Here is a 17,341-nt window from a genome sequence, read left to right on the forward strand (position 1 = left end):
TGATGGATTATGTACAACAGGGATGTTTCCTGTACTTAAAATAAATTATTTCAAACCGTGCATGAAATAAAGCACCAGATAATTATTAGAAAAACATAGATAACAGCTATTTTTAAACACAATTTGTATTTCATAAATCGGATTGAAATATAAAAAGTAGGTGAGTTTACCGTGACGTCATTATATTTGTTTTCATATAAATTCCATATTAAAAAAATCGTTTTGACAGTTCTAAAAAAAGAAGCTGATTTGACTAGTAGGAATGTAGCCTATTCATTGGGCTCACAAGCTATTGCAGGCACTTTAGTGGCAGTCAGTTAGCGCCTTATGAAAGTAAATTATACTCTACAAATTATTAAAACACTGACTGTTGTGTACTCTATGTGTATGTGTCCTTTAGGATGATTTAGGAATATATAAACTTTGCTAGACCCTTAAAGTAATAAATGGTTGAATTGCCATTTGCAGCACAGTTAGTAAATATGATTTCATACCTAGAGTTGCGCAATGATATAATTTTATGTCCGGTACAAGTTGATGTAGAACTTAATAGAGAGGGTACTAAACTAATAAACAAGGTGTTAAGGCTTAAAATATTTCTTTTGTGGGAGATAAGTATACTAGTATACATACATAGTGATTCAGAGTGAAAGCAGAGGGTAAATATGTTTACTATCACAACAATTGATATATGTTAATAATTATTTTTTTTTATTATTTATTATTTTTATTTTTATTTGATACACTAGCAGCTCTTAGAGCTGATGCGTGTATATCGAAGCACTTGTATTTTATTTTGCACTTTTTAAAGTTCTAAAATGTGTATCCAGTCTATTTTTAAAAGTGTTGACCGACGGTGCACTAACAACAGTTTCTGGTAGAGAGTTCCACACATTTACCACACGATTCGGCAAGAAGTGTTTTCTAGGGTTACTAGCACACGGAGGTTTGACAAGTTTTTTAGAGTGTCCTCTCAACCTTACATTCTGACTCGATGTGTATAGGTCTTTAATATTTGGAACATTGTAGTGACCGGACAAGATTTTGTAAGTCTCAATAAGATCGCCTCGCTTCCTTCTGTCCTCCAATGTTGTAAGACCTAATTCTTGAAGCCGTTCTTCATATGGTATGTCTTTCAATGAAGCAACCATTTTAGTTGCTCTTCGCTGAACTTTTTCCAGTAATGTGATATCCTTTTTAAAGTAGGGGGACCATATCTGAAAAGCATACTCAAGTAAAGGACGAAGATATGACTTGTATATTCTAATAAATAGTTCCTTAGTAATAACATGGAATGCTTTCCGGATCATATACAGCATAGAATTTGCTCTCTTGGTGATTTTGGTGATATGTGTGTCCCATTTCAAGTTATGTGAAACAGTGATGCCCAGGTCTCTTTGACTAGCTACAGCTTGTAGGGGAACAGAGTCAATGTGGTAATTTAGTTTAGGGTTTGTTTTCCCTATGTGTAGAACTGTGCACTTGTCAGCATTTAGTGATATGAGCCAGTCTTTAGTCCACTGAATTATGCGATCTAAATCACTTTGGATAATATTATGAGTTACTAATGGATTACCCATAACTTTGGTATCATCAGCAAATATTGACAGTTCCGAATGTACTACACTCTTCAGATCTGTTATAAATATGCCAAACAGGATTGGTCCAAGGACTGATCCCTGAGGAACACCACTATAGACGTTGTGTGCATTCGATAGAGTTTTCCCTACTCTTACTTTAAATATCCTGTGGGTTAGAAAGTCCGATATCCATTCAAGGAGCTGACCACGAATTCCAAAGTGCTCCAATTTAGCAATAAGCCTTCGAATAGGTACACGATCAAATGCCTTTTCGTAGTCTAGGTATATGACGTCCGTAGGCTGACGATTGTCCCAGTCACGTGTCCACTTCTCAAGACACACAAGAAGATTCGTCACTGTGGATCTTTTCGGTATGAAGCCATGCTGCTCATTGATAATTACATTCTCCCTACTTATGAAATTTCGCAATTCAGTGACTATAATTTTTTCCATAGTTTTGCAGACTATACTTGTGAGGCTGATTGGACGATAGTTAGCAGCAACAAACTTATCACCTTTTTTATATATGGGAGTGACATGTGCTTCCTTCCAGTCTCGAGGTAGGGTTCCATTCTTGAGGGATAAATTCATTATAAAAGCCAGGTCATGGACAAGCACGCTACTGCACTTTTTAAGAAAAACAGAGGGAAGAGTATCCGGGCCCATTGAGGTGGAGTCGCTAAATGCTGCTAACGTTTTTGCCACGTTCTCAGGAGTGAAGCATACTGATTCGATTGAATTTTCTACACGAGGCATCTGAACGTCCGGAATGTTCGTGTGTGCTGGTTCACAAACAAAGGATTTCTCAAATTGATGAGCAAAAAGTTCGGCGACATTTTTCTGATCGTTCGTGATATCCCCCTTCTCATCTCTCAGTGAAGGAGGTACGGATACCTCAGAGGATAGCTGCTTACGAATGTAACTATAAAACGATTTTGGACCGCAGTTCACTATTCCTCTTTCAAATTCAGCTCTTAATTTTCTGACTAGTGTCACCAGTTTATTATTTTCAGTTCTATATGCTTTATATGATTTTTCACAGCCATTTGATTTATACTCTTTCCAAAGTTTTAATTTATTTTCTACCTTTTCTAGTACTTGTTTTGTTATCCATGGTTTATTTACATTTAACTTTTTATTTTTAGTTGTCAATGGTACATGGGTCTCGATAGCAGTGTGTGATTTCGTCTTAAATAGTTTCCAAGCTTCATCAATGTTAACGGTGTCTGTGAAATCGGTTGTGTTTGTTGAAATGGTGTTCATAATTTCCTGAAAATCAGCTTTAAAAAAGTTTCTTCTTACTTCTTGCGTACAGGTACTTCTGTTTGATTTTAGCTCAGTCTGTAATGTTGCTAGGAGTACTAGGTGGTCGCTTTTTCCTATGTTAGGGTAGTATTGTACTTTAGTACAAAGGTTTTCTTCGTTGCACATAATTAGGTCAAGTAAAGATTCCTCACTATTCCGCTTCCTTGTTATTTCAGTCACTAGTTGGTTTAGGTTACTGTTTACAAACATATCGAGAAAGCTAGCATGAAGTGTGTTGTACTTATCGGTATCAACGTCATCCAACGGCCACTTGAGGTCAGGCAAGTTAAAATCACCCATTATTATCAGGGGGTTGGGATCCATAGCAGCTTTATTAATTGTTTCAAATAATATTCTATCAGTATCTTCAAACGTGTAATGTGTTGGGCGATATATTCCTGCAATTGTAATTGTATAACTTTCATATTTCAAGTTTAGCCACAATGCCTCGACCTGGGGGTGAGAGTTATAAATCGGGTGCGGGATTACTTGTATAGGTCTGCCGTAAAGCGTATGAGATATGTATATAGCGACTCCTCCCCAGCCCGTTCCTTTAATTCTGTCATGTCTGTATAAAGCATATCCTTTAATATCTACTAAACTATCACCTATCGATGGTTTTAAGTGTGTTTCAGTAATGATGATACAAGTTGGTTTCAATCTGTTAACTTCTATAATAAGCAAATCTCGTTTAGCCGTTAGGGATGCCAAGTTCGTGTATAAGAATGTAAATTCTAATATCCCAGTATCGTTAGTTATAACTTTTTTGAACTAACAATCTTTGGGGAATTATTCACATATTTCAAAGTCAAGTCGGTTTCACCACTATCGATTCTGCGTTGTAATTCTTCACGCAACTTTTTCAAATAGTCCCGCTGATATGGTGTTTGATCATTTTTGGCGGACACGTTACTCGGAAGCTTACTGTTATTTTTCAAAACCTTAAGGGCAGCTCTTTTATTGGTGAAAACGACTTTGAGTGGGCGAGCCACGGCGTCAGCTCTGGGTTTGCCTAGACGGATTACGGCCACCGGCACCTCTGCCTCCGGCACGCCTGAGAGAGCTGCTTGGACCTGCGATAAATCATGTGCAACACGTACCTCCTTGTCCCGGGCGACGTCGCCAGTCTGTCGCGAACACTCACCAATACCAAACATAATAACGTTCGCACTGCGTTTTTTCCTCTCTGCTAACTCTGCCAAAATGCACTCCATGCTTGAACCTTCACTTTGTTTGCTTTTCAGGGCCTCAATTTCAGTTTTCAGCTGGGTCACCATATTCCTTAAAGCTGGCAACTGCCGTACCCCTAGTTCACAGTCAGGACACAAATATTTAAGTGTAGGAGATTGTAGCACTACAACTCTCAACTCCGTGGCTAACAACCCACTACATTTAACACATATAATGTTAAAGATGTTATTAAATAAAAGATAATGATGATATATGTGAAAAGTAAGCTTGAGTCAGTCATTAACTATAGGAACTAAAAGACCGAAATAGTTCTTTTGACCGAGAGCAGAGCACTCTCTGTAGTGAATGAGCAGGCACAAGCCTAGTGAAAAGGTGTGATCATGATCAATTTGAGGTTTATTAATCATAATTTAAAATAAAGTAGTATTCATAGCTGTTGCAAAATTGAAATGCTTAGCAAACTAATATTTGTGATAATAACTTGGAATTTGGAATACAAGAGAGTCAAGAGACTTAAAAACTTAAATTATGCATGTGACTGTTTAAAATATTACCTATTTATCTTTGTGTTGAAATTGTGATGAGATCACTACAAGAGTAACAGTAATATGAATATAATGAAATTCTGAAAGATATATTCAATTCAATACAACTGGTTATGAAGTGAAACAGAGAAACTTATATTATTAAGAGATAGTTAAGTACCTGACCAGTGAAGATGTTCCCTAATATTTATTTATTTTATATATAGGTACTTATCCATGATCATTTAAAAAAAAAGTGAGTTAGAGAATTTTGTGACCTTAAAGAGAAGTACTTATTGTATAATAATTTGTAACAACAGGAGTAATTATAAGAGCGAATTTTTAAAGAATAATACATTTTGTGACCTTAAAGAGAAAACGTATTGTATAATAATTTGTAACACAAGAGTAATTATTATAAGAGCGAATTTTTAAAGAATAATACATTTTGTGACCTTAATGAGAAAACGTATTGTATAATAATTTGTAACACAAGAGTAATTATTATAAGAGCGAATTTTTAAAGAATAATACATTTTGTGACCTTAAAGAGAAAACGTATTGTATAATAATTTGTAACACAAGAGTAATTATTATAAGAGCGAATTTTTAAAGAATAATACATTTTGTGACCTTAATGAGAAAACGTATTGTATAATAATTTGTAACACAAGAGTAATTATAAGAGCGAATTTATAAAGAATAATACATTTTGTGACGTTAAAAAAAAAAGGGTATTGTATAATAATTTGTAACACAGGAGTTATAAGAGCGAATTTATAAAGAATAATATAGCAATTTGGTAATATGTCAAACAATAAAGAGTGATTCAGTATAAAAGACATGCAATTATTAAATTTGAGTGAGCTATATATATGGTACATACATTAACAGTGAGGCATTGCAGGTGGAGAGCTGCAATGATGTAGTAAATGAATAATAGTGAATCAATGATATGTAAATCCATTTATTTTTGTATTCAATGAGTAACAGTGAGGCAATGGTATGTATTATGTACCTATTGATATAGTAAATGAGTAACAGTGAAAGCAATAACATATTAGTCCATGTATTGATGTAACGAGTGACAGTGAGTTAATGATATATGTGAATCCATGTATTTTTGTATAAAATGAGTAACAGTGAGTAACTGACATGAGTCCATGTATTGATATAGTAAATGAGTAACTGAGTCAATGACATGTAAGTCCATGTATTGATCTATTAAGTGAGTATCAGTGAGACAATGACATGTTAGTCCATGTATTGATGTAACAAATAACAGTGAGTCAATGATAAATGTGAATCCATGTATTTTGTATTAAATGAGTAACAGTGAGTCTATGTAATGATGCATTAAGTGATTAACAGTGAATGACATGTGAATCCATATAATGATGTATTAAGTATCAGTAAGTCAATGACTAGTGAACCCATGTAATGATGTATTATATGAGTAACAGTGAGTCCTTGTAATGATGTATTGATTTAAAGTGAGTCAATGACATGTGAGTCCATTTATTAAGTATCAGTGAGTCAATGACAAGTGAACCCATGTATTGATGTATTCAGTGAGTAACAGTGAGTCCATGTAATGATGCATTAAGTGATTTAAAGTGAGTCAATGACATGTGAATCCATGTATTAAGTATCAGTGAGTCATTAACATGTGAACCCATGTATCGATGTATTAAATGAGTAACAGTGAGTCAATGGCATGTGCATTTGAATCCATGTACCTATTGATGTCGTTTATAAGTAACAGTGAGTCAATAACATGTGAATGTATGTATTGATGTAACAGTGAGTCAATGACATGTAAAAGCATGCATTGATGTAGTTTGTAAGAAACAGTGAGTCAATAACATGTGAAGGCATGTATTGATGTAGTTTATAAGAGTGAGTCGTTGCAGGCATTTGAGGAATGCCTGTAGTGATATAGTTCATAAGTTGAGTAATATTGATTCTATTGTTCTGGTGTGCATTAAGTATGTATAATGTGGATTACTTATGTTTAACTCTTTAAAACGCAGAGACGCGTTGTACTTCAGGATTGGCCGAATATTAGCATTTTATATTCTGTACTAGTTTATATTATATAGTATTATTCCAAGCTTAACAACGTAACGGCTTAATAAAACAATATGGCTAATACAGTGTACCAACGTACGATGATTGTAATATTAGTTCTAATGACAGTGCGTAGGGCTGATATATGTTATCTGTGACTCTTAGCTTTGGCCTGTAAACTTGTGAAGTATGGCGACTAAATGAGAAACTTGCTTTGTAAAACGAATATTAATTATAAACCTGTCAAGAAGAACATCGTCTTTATATTTGAAAGCAGCATAATAATCCCCAGAACAAGGCTCACAGGGTGGGCTTTCAGACTAAAGCATACCGTTCAGTATTATGTGACTAGAAACACTCCCATTTACGCCTGTTTTTTGGACCTGTCGAAGGCATTCGACCTCGTGTCGTATGATGTACTGTGGGCAAAGATGAATAGTAGAACCAGCATACCTAAAGAAATTATAAAATTGTTTCGCTTTTGGTACACAAATCAAACGAATATGGTTAGGTGGGCTGGTTCTCTTTCTGAGGAGTATGGGCTGGAATGCGGGGTGAGGCAGGGGGGGCTGTCCTCTCCTCGACTTTTCAACCTATATGTAAACGACCTTCTCGAGGAGCTCAGCAGTGCCGGCGTAGGCTGTTCTATAGATGGAAAGTTCGTTAATAATATCAGTTACGCCGACGATATGGTGCTGCTGTGTCCCTCGGTAAGGGCTCTTCAGATGTTAGTGGATATCTGTGAGGGGTACGCGGCGGCCCATGGACTAAGGTACAATGTTAAGAAAAGTGAACTTCTCGTTTTCAAGGCTGGAACTAGAAAACTGAGAGCAGTGCCACCAGTAAAACTGCTTGGAGTCCCCTTGAAAAAGGTCACCGAGTTTATGTACCTTGGTCACTGGGTTACCGAGAGCCTCTCCGATGACGCGGACATCGAACGTGAACGAAGGGCTATGGCGATGAGAGCTAATATGTTGGTTCGTAGGTTTGCTAGGTGCTCACGTGACGTAAAAATCACATTGTTTAAAGCGTATTGCCAGACCTTTTACACCTGCAGCCTGTGGACCAACTACACTCGAAAAACCATCAATAGTCTAAGAGTCCAGTACAATAACGCCCTCAGGATGCTGTTGGGGCTGCCTCGCTGGTGCAGTGTGTCGCGCATGTTTCTAGAGGCTAACACGGATGGCTTTAATACGATACTGCGGAAACGTGTTGCCTCCCTGATGCGCAGAGTGCGAGAGAGTACCAATAGCCTCCTGAGTGCTGTTATTGAAAAGTGTGAGTGCCCTGTTATGAGGCATTGGAACTATTTGCATACAGGCGACAGACCTCTCATTTTTAATGTAAAATAATTAGGAATTTAATTGTTTAATTTTGATTTTAATTTTAATTTTGATATATTATTATTACATGTTAATTAGTTTTGTGTCGTGGATATTATAATAATTATTAATTATTTTAATGTATGTTTAGTATGTAGGCACTAACTCTTAAATGTAAGTACTTGTAATACTAACAATTTTATGGACCTATGCAGTCTGAAATAAATATATTGAATTGAAAACGATAAAAAATACATATAAACACAATCGCCGTGTGCCTGCTATACGGCCACAATTCAAAAATTTAAATTTTCTGGATTATTGCAGATTCGTATTCAAAATTGTTCAATTTACGACCTTATTTCGAGAGCCATAGCATAAAAGGTCTTTAAGAGCCTTTTTCTCACAAGTGGCCTTATGGATTTGACCATAAATTGTCAGACGATTCCCTGCAATACAGCCACTTGCCAGTCTGCCGCCTCCTGCTCCCGCGGCGTTCGCACGTGAACCTGACGGCCCTTTTGAGTTGTGGCTATATAGCACACGTTTTAAATGAAGCTTTTGAGTTGCGTCCTAGAAAATAATAATTAGATAATGTTGCTGATTATAAGCTAGTTACACATATTATCGCGTACAGTGATCTTGTTCCTATCAAAGTTGATAAAATAAAGGGATTTTAACTAATTTGGTGTTTTTATTTATATTTGCATGGTAACCTTTATCCGGGTTAAAACCGGGATACGTGGAAAGGGGGGGGGAGGCCTTTGCCCAGCAGTGGGACACTCTAGGCTCATATAAATAAATAATAATAAATAACCTTTATCCAATAATTTTGTGTTTAAATTTGGCCGCATCCCAAAATCTTTAAAAAACGTGTCTGCAATACGGCCACAACTCTAAATACCTGTCTTTCGGGCCTTGTGTCTTAAAAAATATACATTTGTTTTTGTAGGCGACAAACCCGCCGCCGCATCAAATTAGCCACAGCAACTACGATGACGTCCACCGTCACGTCACCGGACCGGTTAGCCGGCGACGGGCCCGGGGGCCGGTCCGCGGGGGGACAGGCAGAAGCAAAAATAACGGCTCGCGAAACGCACATATATCGCGTCGCGTCAAAATAAATTAAAATTATTTTGTAATGTATTGCAATTAAAATAGTGTTACAGTCCGCTATCGTTTCATTCAGCAGTCTAGATCTCCTGGGTTCACTAAATACCTACTACGAACTAGGCACTAGACGCAACATATGGTCCTAAACTCGCCGAAGAAGAGAAGCGACCCAGTTCATTTCAAGAAGTCGACCGACGACGAGAGCGCAGTTCTTCGATCATCAGTATCACCATCCGTCCATCTTCAGTGTCTTCGGGCTAGCCGCTTAAGCTGCAAAGTCGCATCGTCAAGCAACGGCAAACCTATCACATCTACGACGGACTTAAGTATCGCGAAGGACACCTAGCGAACTCCCTATACGAGCCAAGAAGTAATCAATTACGGACCTAGTGCAGAAAATCATCTAAAGTGAGACCTAAGTGCAATAGGAACAGGAGCCCGCAATCTACTGGACAGTAATCAGGAGAGCATAACTGTGAGGTCTTTCCAATTTTTATTCATTAATTAAACTCGGTTGTTTTCTTTTAAATTCACATTTCATAATCACAAGATAATTTTCAAAATAACATTGCTTACGAGAAGTACGTACAGTAGGTAGCGTAATTGTGTTGCTTAACATTGCTTCGATCTCAATAACATTACAACATAAATGTGGTATTATCTATGAAAAGGGACCTTATTGTCGATGGCGCTTACGACACTAACATCGATGAGCACAAAACGTAGTAGTTTAAAATTGGGGATTCTGGCCCAGTTTAGTTATTTTGATTTCCAATTTAGCAATTAAGTTTCTTTGATTACTGGAACATTCAATGTTGCTGTCTATCCAATGCGGAGGTCAATTTATGTTATGTGACGCTGATGAACTTATCAGTCATCGGGTTTAAAGGTCCCTTTGTAGTTTTTTATAAATAACTCGTAAACGGTGACCTGTAGCAAAAATGTTCTGATACATAAGTAATCTGCGTAAAATTGTCTACATTAAATATTCTATACACTTTTTCGCTAGGATCAGTATTTAAAAAAATATTTAGGGTAAAATGTTAAATATGATCAATTGTTAATATTTTTTGTAAATAACTCGTAAACGGTGGCCTGTACCAAAAAATGTTCTGATACATAAGTAATCTACTTAAAATCTACTCACACCAGAGGATGCTGAAGACCGGACGCTTAGCTAAAACGCTAGGTTGAAGGAGAAGAAGATTGATCCTAGCGAAAAAGTGTATAGAATATTTAAGGCGCTCTTATACTCGAGTTTTACGTTTTCAAGGGGGTGAAGCAGACGAGTGGTAGAACGGGCAGGCGGGCGCCCCGCGCGGCACACCGCACCATTCCCGCGCAGCACGTCTACGTCCTTATTCTGACGACATCGGTATTCTGAATCGTCAGTTCCGGGATTTTTAGTTCGGCAATTAATATTGAAAAAGATTTATTAGTAAATTCGAATTTTGATGAGTACTTAATGAAATTAAAAACCGGACAAGCGCGAGTCGGACTCGCCCACTGAGCCCACCGAGGGTTCCGTACTTTTTAGTATTTGTTGTTATAGCGGCAACAGAAATACATCATCTGTGAAAATTTCAACTGTCTAGCTATCACGGTTCGTGAGATACAGCCTGCTGACAGACGGACGGACGAACGGACGGACAGCGGAGTCTTACTAATAGGGTTCCGTTTTACCCTTTGGGTAGGGAACCCTAAAAATGGTAAGTAAGACGGTGAGGTCGGTGAGTGTACCTAAATAATTATTAATTATATGTATACAATATGAGTGTATACTTGACTGATCATGTTTTTGTAAAAATCGATTTCGACTGGCAAAACATATTAACCGGGCAACCGCCCAACTAGCAAAATAGTCGTATAAGAATTGATTTACTCAGCCTGTAATCGTATAACAGCCGAGTTACGGTTGTTGAAGCACCAATATATCGTATAATAGCGGTTAACTCGACTATTTAGCAATTTTCGCTAATTAGTGCTATAATCATGTCGTATAAACGTTTATAGCACTATCTTTTAGCACTTTTATTCCACCTTTTAATAAATGCTGAGTTAGCGCTACTAAATCACTTTTATTCAGCATAATTGTTCTATTAAAATCATATAACAGCTATAGATTAGCTAATTGTCTGAATAAGGCGCTTTAATACAACTGTTACTTAACTCTCTTCTCTGTTGCTATAAAAGCCTATTAAAAGCAATCAAATAACCATTTGGCAACAATGCTGCTGTAACAGCGCGCTTATATCATAATTCGGGTAATGGGGTTCAAACCGCTGTTATAGGAGCTGAAGTGTATTTACAGGTTTTATTCAAAATGTATTCAGCTTAGAGTACTTTTAAAGAGTTTTGAACTACATTAACAGCACAAGTCAGCCATGTTGACGTTTCAATATAGTCCGGTGGCCAACTGCATGAAACCCTACCTGACAAAAAAATAGAATAATCCTACTCTGTAGGGGTAGCTGACTTTTAGTAGCATCAACTGTTCTTGGTCGGCCGCGGCTTAATTTGGAAAATTTTGCGCTAATGGCAAAATAGTGGCACAAAAATTCATAAAAAAAAACCCCATCGTATAATAGAATGCAACTTGCATGGTAGGATAGCTGCCTTTGAGGACAGCAAAACAAAACTGGTCAGCTACATCCTGTGTTGGCAGGTTCTTGTGTCCGACCGAATTTGTGGTACCACGTGACAGCTACAATTTACCTCATCTTGGTACCACAAATTCGGTCGGACACAGGAACCTGCCAACACAGGATGTAGCTGACCACTTTTGTTTTTTTGATGAATATTTGTACCACTTTTTTGCCATTTGCGCAAAATTTGCCAAGTTAAGCCACGGCCGACCAATAGCAGTTGAAGCTGCTAAAAGTCAGCTACCCCTACAGAGTAGGATTTTTCAATTTTTTTATCAGGTAGGGTTTCATGCAGTCAGCCATCGGACTATAAATCCATAAACATGGCGACATCATGTGCTATAAATATAGCAGTAAACGCAGTTACTCGACTTATAGTCGAATTAATGAGATATAACAGAAACTAGATCGTGTAAGCAAATTTTTACTTATTTTTATTAATATTTTTTTATTGAAATTTAAGAAAATAGGCGGCCCATGAATATATATGAACCAGTGCCTTTGGTTTTATCAATAAAGTATTTTTCGCGCTGGGTTTTACTGTATTACGTGTACTTACAGACAGTAAAAACTTATGTACACAATCACGGTAAAAATAAATGTCATGGATGACAGCAGTAAAAAATACTTAAGTACCTTTTTGTTTTATTAGACACGTGAAGACGATTAGGCCTCAAACTTAATCAAATAATTGAAATATAATCGCTTACCTGAGATCGTTTTTAGCACATATTAGTTGAATAAAAGCATTTACTGCACTCTTACACATTTAAAATGCCGAGTAAAAGCAATCCGGCTACCTTTACGAAACATTTTTGCTGAGAAAAAGCAGTGCGGCTGCTTTTATAGAACACTTTTACTGAGTAATAGTAAATTGCTAATGTTTATACAACAAATAGTCGAGTAAAAGCACTATCGTTGCTATTAAAACACTAGAAGTGCTTTTATCCACTTTTACTCAACTCTTACAGCATCGATTTGCTTCTTATACAGCGCTTACTCGATTTTTATAACACTTTTAGTCTGTATAAGTGCGCCTTTTCGCGTTGAGTAAACGCTTACAGGACTTTTACTCGACTGTTTTTACACCGTTTATAGCACCAAAAAGCGAAAATAAAAACGTGCTCTCAACTTTTATAGCACATAGATTTGCTAGTTGGGCGGGTTTTTTACCTAATTAGACCCCGCTGAATCCGAAATTGCCGGTTGATTGATCGAATTCTTGACTGGAAGTGAGATAGTTGATATTAAAGGTCCCTTTTTTTTAGTTTTTCGTAAATAACTCTTAAACGGTGGCGCATAGCAAAAATTTTCTTAAACATAAGTAATCTGCATAAAATTGCCTACAAGAAAGATTCCGTACAATTGTTCGCTAGGATCAATATTCAAAGAGATATTAAGGCGGGAAAGTTAATTATAATCAATTTTTGAAGGTCTCCTTTTTTTAGTTTTTCGTAAATAACTCGTAAACGGTGGCCAATATAAAAATGTTAAACGTTAATAATCGACACAACATTTTCAATAAAAAAAGATTTAGTACATTTTTAGCAGGGATCAATATTTAAAAAGATAATAAAGAGGGAAAGTTAATTATAATAAATTCTAAGGTTCCTTGTTTTTATTTTTTCGTTAATAATTTGAAAAGTATGACTCATAGCAAAAACAAATTTTACACAAATAATAAACATAAAATTTCCTACAAGAAACATGTAGAACACTTTTCGCTAGGATCAATATTTAAAAAGACAAAACATCCGGTAAGTCAATTATAATCAATTTTAAAGTCCCTTTTTAGTTTTTTGTAAATAACTCGTAAACGGTGTCCCATAGCACAATAGGTTTTTATGAATAAATAATCTCCATAAAATTTTCTGCAAAAAACATCTGAACACTTTTCTCTAGGATCCATATTTAAAACGATATTAAAGGAAGAAAGTTAATCACATTCAGTTCACAGGTCGTTTTTTTTCGTAAGTAACTCGTAAACGGTTGCAACGGGGGCAGTTGTAAAAAATATTATACGTAAATATTGAACATAAAATTGTCCACAAAAAAGGTTTTGTACACTTTTTCGCTACGATCAATATTTAATGAGGTATTAAAGGGGGTAAGTTAATTATATGAGCAGGCGCCGATAGGCGTCACACCGGCTTGCTACAATGATGTCATCGCGGAATGTCAACAACGCACTCTGCGTAGCAAAAATATAATAATAGTAGGTATTGAAGAAGTTGACCCTACGATCGACGACAAGGACGCCCACGAACGACAAGAAATCAACAAAGTCATTCGAGAAATATCCGCCGACTGTCCTGAACCCCAACAAATCTTCCGTCTCGGGAAATATACTCAAAATAAAAACCGACCAATAAAGGCCTGTTTCTCATCAGAGGGACCAGTAAAATACATACTTAGAAACAGAAACAAGACTAAAAACGTAAAAATATATTCGGACCAAACACCTTACCAAAGAGAAATTCTGAAGAACACAAAACAAGAAATGGACTTAAGAAGTTCGAACGGAGAGAAAAATTTGGGCATCAAATACGTAAAAGGAATGCCAACGATTGTTCAGTTGCAGACAAAAAACTAAATCCCAACGGCGTAGACGATTCGAAAAGTCAAATTACATATCAAATTTCAAATATATACTCCCAAATAGAAGTAACGAGCAAGTCAATCAAATGTTTCTACACAAACATCCGAAGCATTGTGAAGCCAGGTAAACTTGATGAACTTAAATGTATCCTGAGCTCGTTTGAAACGATTATACATATTGTTGCTTTAACAGAAACATGGATTAAGGACGACGACGAAGCTAAAAGGCTGCAAATACCAGGATATGCTCACTATTACAACTTTAGACACAATACCAGAGGAGGAGGAGTATCTATTTTCGTACATGAAACCCTGAAGCACCATCTAATTGAAGAACGCAGTATACACGACAACCATTTTGTATGGATACACATTGAAAAGTTTTCCCTAGATATTGGAACGGTATATAAACCAGAACGTACAAACTCTGCTGAGTTCATCGAAGAATACTCCAGACAACTACAAGGACGCCAGAGAGTGTTGATTTTTGGAGACTTCAACTACGATCTACTTAAACCAAACTCATCTACAAAGCAATACACACAGACTCTTAAAGAAAAAGACATAAAAATACTAAATAGAATCGACCCAACATATTGTACTCGCCAAACATCAACAACGAGAACGATCTTAGATCACGTATGCTCTAACTTAAAACAAAATAAATTTCATATAGCCATTATAGACTCACAACTGGCCGACCATAAACAAATATATTGTGAAATCAAGAATTATCAGCCACCGCTAAGGAATAAAGTCGAATATACTGCAATAGATTATGATCAATTCTACAAAAACCTTGATACATACAATAAGGAGAATGACGTATATGAACATTTTGAGAAGAAACTACAAAAGTGTTTAACGGAATGTAAAATATTAAAGTTTAAAATTATAAATCCACCGAAGCAAGAGTGGATAAATAAAGAATTGGTAAACGATATAGACAAAAGAAATGAACTTTGGCGAAACTACAAAAATGACCCACAAAACGAACAACTAAAGGAAGAGCTCGAGCGACAGAAGAACCTGGTAACAGAAAATATACATAATGCAAAGAAGACCTACTACTTTAGAAGCTTTAAGGAATGCGTATACAAACCTCGGAAGATGTGGAGCCTAATAAGCGAGCTTTCACATAATAAAAGAAAGGAAACTGCACCACCAGCCAAATTGCTATTGGACTCAAAGGTCATTACAGACACAGCAGAAATGTGCGAGCAGTTCAATGTATATTTTTCTACGATCGGATCATCACTTGCTAATAAAATTCCAGTAGTTAATCAGAACCCTGTTCAGACTCGTGCAGTTTCTCAAACAAATCACAATGAAAACCTTAATCAGCTAGAGCTAGCCACTACAGACGAAATAAGCAAAATCATAACAAGTCTAAAAGCAAATACCAGTTCTGGCTACGATGGTATTACAGCGAAACTGATAAAATCCGTGAAGCCAATAATAACAGACAAACTCACGAAGTGTATAAATAAAAATTTGGAACAAGGCATTTTTCCCGACACCTTAAAGACAGCGAAAGTAACACCGATTTTTAAATCAGGTTGCAAAACCGACCCCGGAAATTACCGCCCTATCTCAGTACTCCCTATGATCTCTAAAGTCTATGAAAAAGTTATCTACGCTCGTCTTAACAAATTTCTTACGTCAAAAAATATTATATCTCCACATCAATATGGTTTCAGATCAAAATCAAACACGCTCTCAGCTACAATCGACTTAGTTACCACAATTAAAACAAAGATTGACCAAAGGCAAATTACCGTAGGCGTCTTCATTGACCTCAAAAAGGCCTTCGACACGGTCTGCCATGAAAAACTCCTAAACAAACTTCATAATATAGGGATCATAGGAAAAGCACATGAAATATTAAAATCTTATCTGTTAAACCGCCAACAAGTAGTTAAAATTGACAAACATCAAAGCAGTCCTAGGCTAATAACATATGGCGTACCGCAAGGATCTATTTTAGGGCCACTCCTATTTCTTCTATACATAAATGACATCCAAGACATAGGGCTAAAAGGTAAATTGACTTTATACGCCGATGATACCAGTCTTTTTTACTATGGACATGACATGGAATATATAATGATAGAAGTGCAAAGGGATTTAGATCTTCTCAATACATGGCTTCAACATAACTTGCTTACCATGAACGTTGCAAAAACAAATTATGTAATTTTTACAGCGAAAAATAAAAATATCAATAATTACACCCCTCCTTCACTAAACAATGAACTTATAAATAATAAAACAGACGAAAAATATCTTGGCTTAATAATCAACAGTCAATTAACATGGAGGCCACATATTGAGAAGATAAAATCAAAACTCACCTCCCTAACTGGTGCAGTCCGCTCTATTGCGCGGTGTCTCCCACAAAAGGTAAAATACTTAATATACAATTCCTTAATCAAGCCACATATTGATTACTTAATCGAAGTATGGGGGACAGCAGCCAAAACCAATCTATCCAAAATACAAATAGCCCAAAATAAACTGATAAAAGCCCTGTTTAACTATAATTCCCGAACCCCTACTAAAAAAAATTACAAAACTCTTAAAATTATGAATATTACCCAGTCATCTATCTACTATACATGCTTACTAGTCCGTAAAATACTCCAAAAAGACATACACTCACAGATAAATTTCACAAAAAAACACACAGTACAAAAAATGAAATTACGAAATGCGGATCATTTAATATTGCAGACCCCGCGGACAAATTATGGAAAAAAAACCATCATCTATGAAGGGGCGCAAATATACAACAAGCTACCGAGAGATATCAAAGAGTCTAAAACTATAACTACATTCAAAAAACACCTAAAATTCCATATATTCAATAATCTACAATCTGTAAAATAATAATAAGCTAATAAATTGTTATACTAAGTATAATAATTAAATTAGTTAAAATAAAAATTTCAAATAAAATAAATTACTTAGATATTAATAAATTGGAAAAA

At 36.1% G+C, this 17,341-nt stretch overlaps 1 protein-coding gene and 1 long non-coding RNA gene across 2 annotated transcripts in view; one reads left to right on the plus strand and one right to left on the minus strand.

The window, feature by feature from the left end:
* The window catches only part of LOC134794307 (chymotrypsin A-like), a 188,326-nt gene that overhangs the window by 23,491 nt on the left and 147,494 nt on the right, over positions 1-17,341 (plus strand). The window lies entirely within an intron of this gene.
* Positions 1,241-4,282, minus strand: LOC134794274 (uncharacterized). Its single transcript, XR_010144654.1, has 2 exons — positions 3,494-4,282; positions 1,241-3,444 (listed from the first exon to the last, which is right to left on the minus strand). It is a non-coding gene; the product is annotated as an uncharacterized LOC134794274 (long non-coding RNA).

Source organism: Cydia splendana, chromosome 10 (assembly GCF_910591565.1).
Source record: "Cydia splendana chromosome 10, ilCydSple1.2, whole genome shotgun sequence".
NCBI classification, from domain to species: domain Eukaryota; kingdom Metazoa; phylum Arthropoda; class Insecta; order Lepidoptera; family Tortricidae; genus Cydia; species Cydia splendana.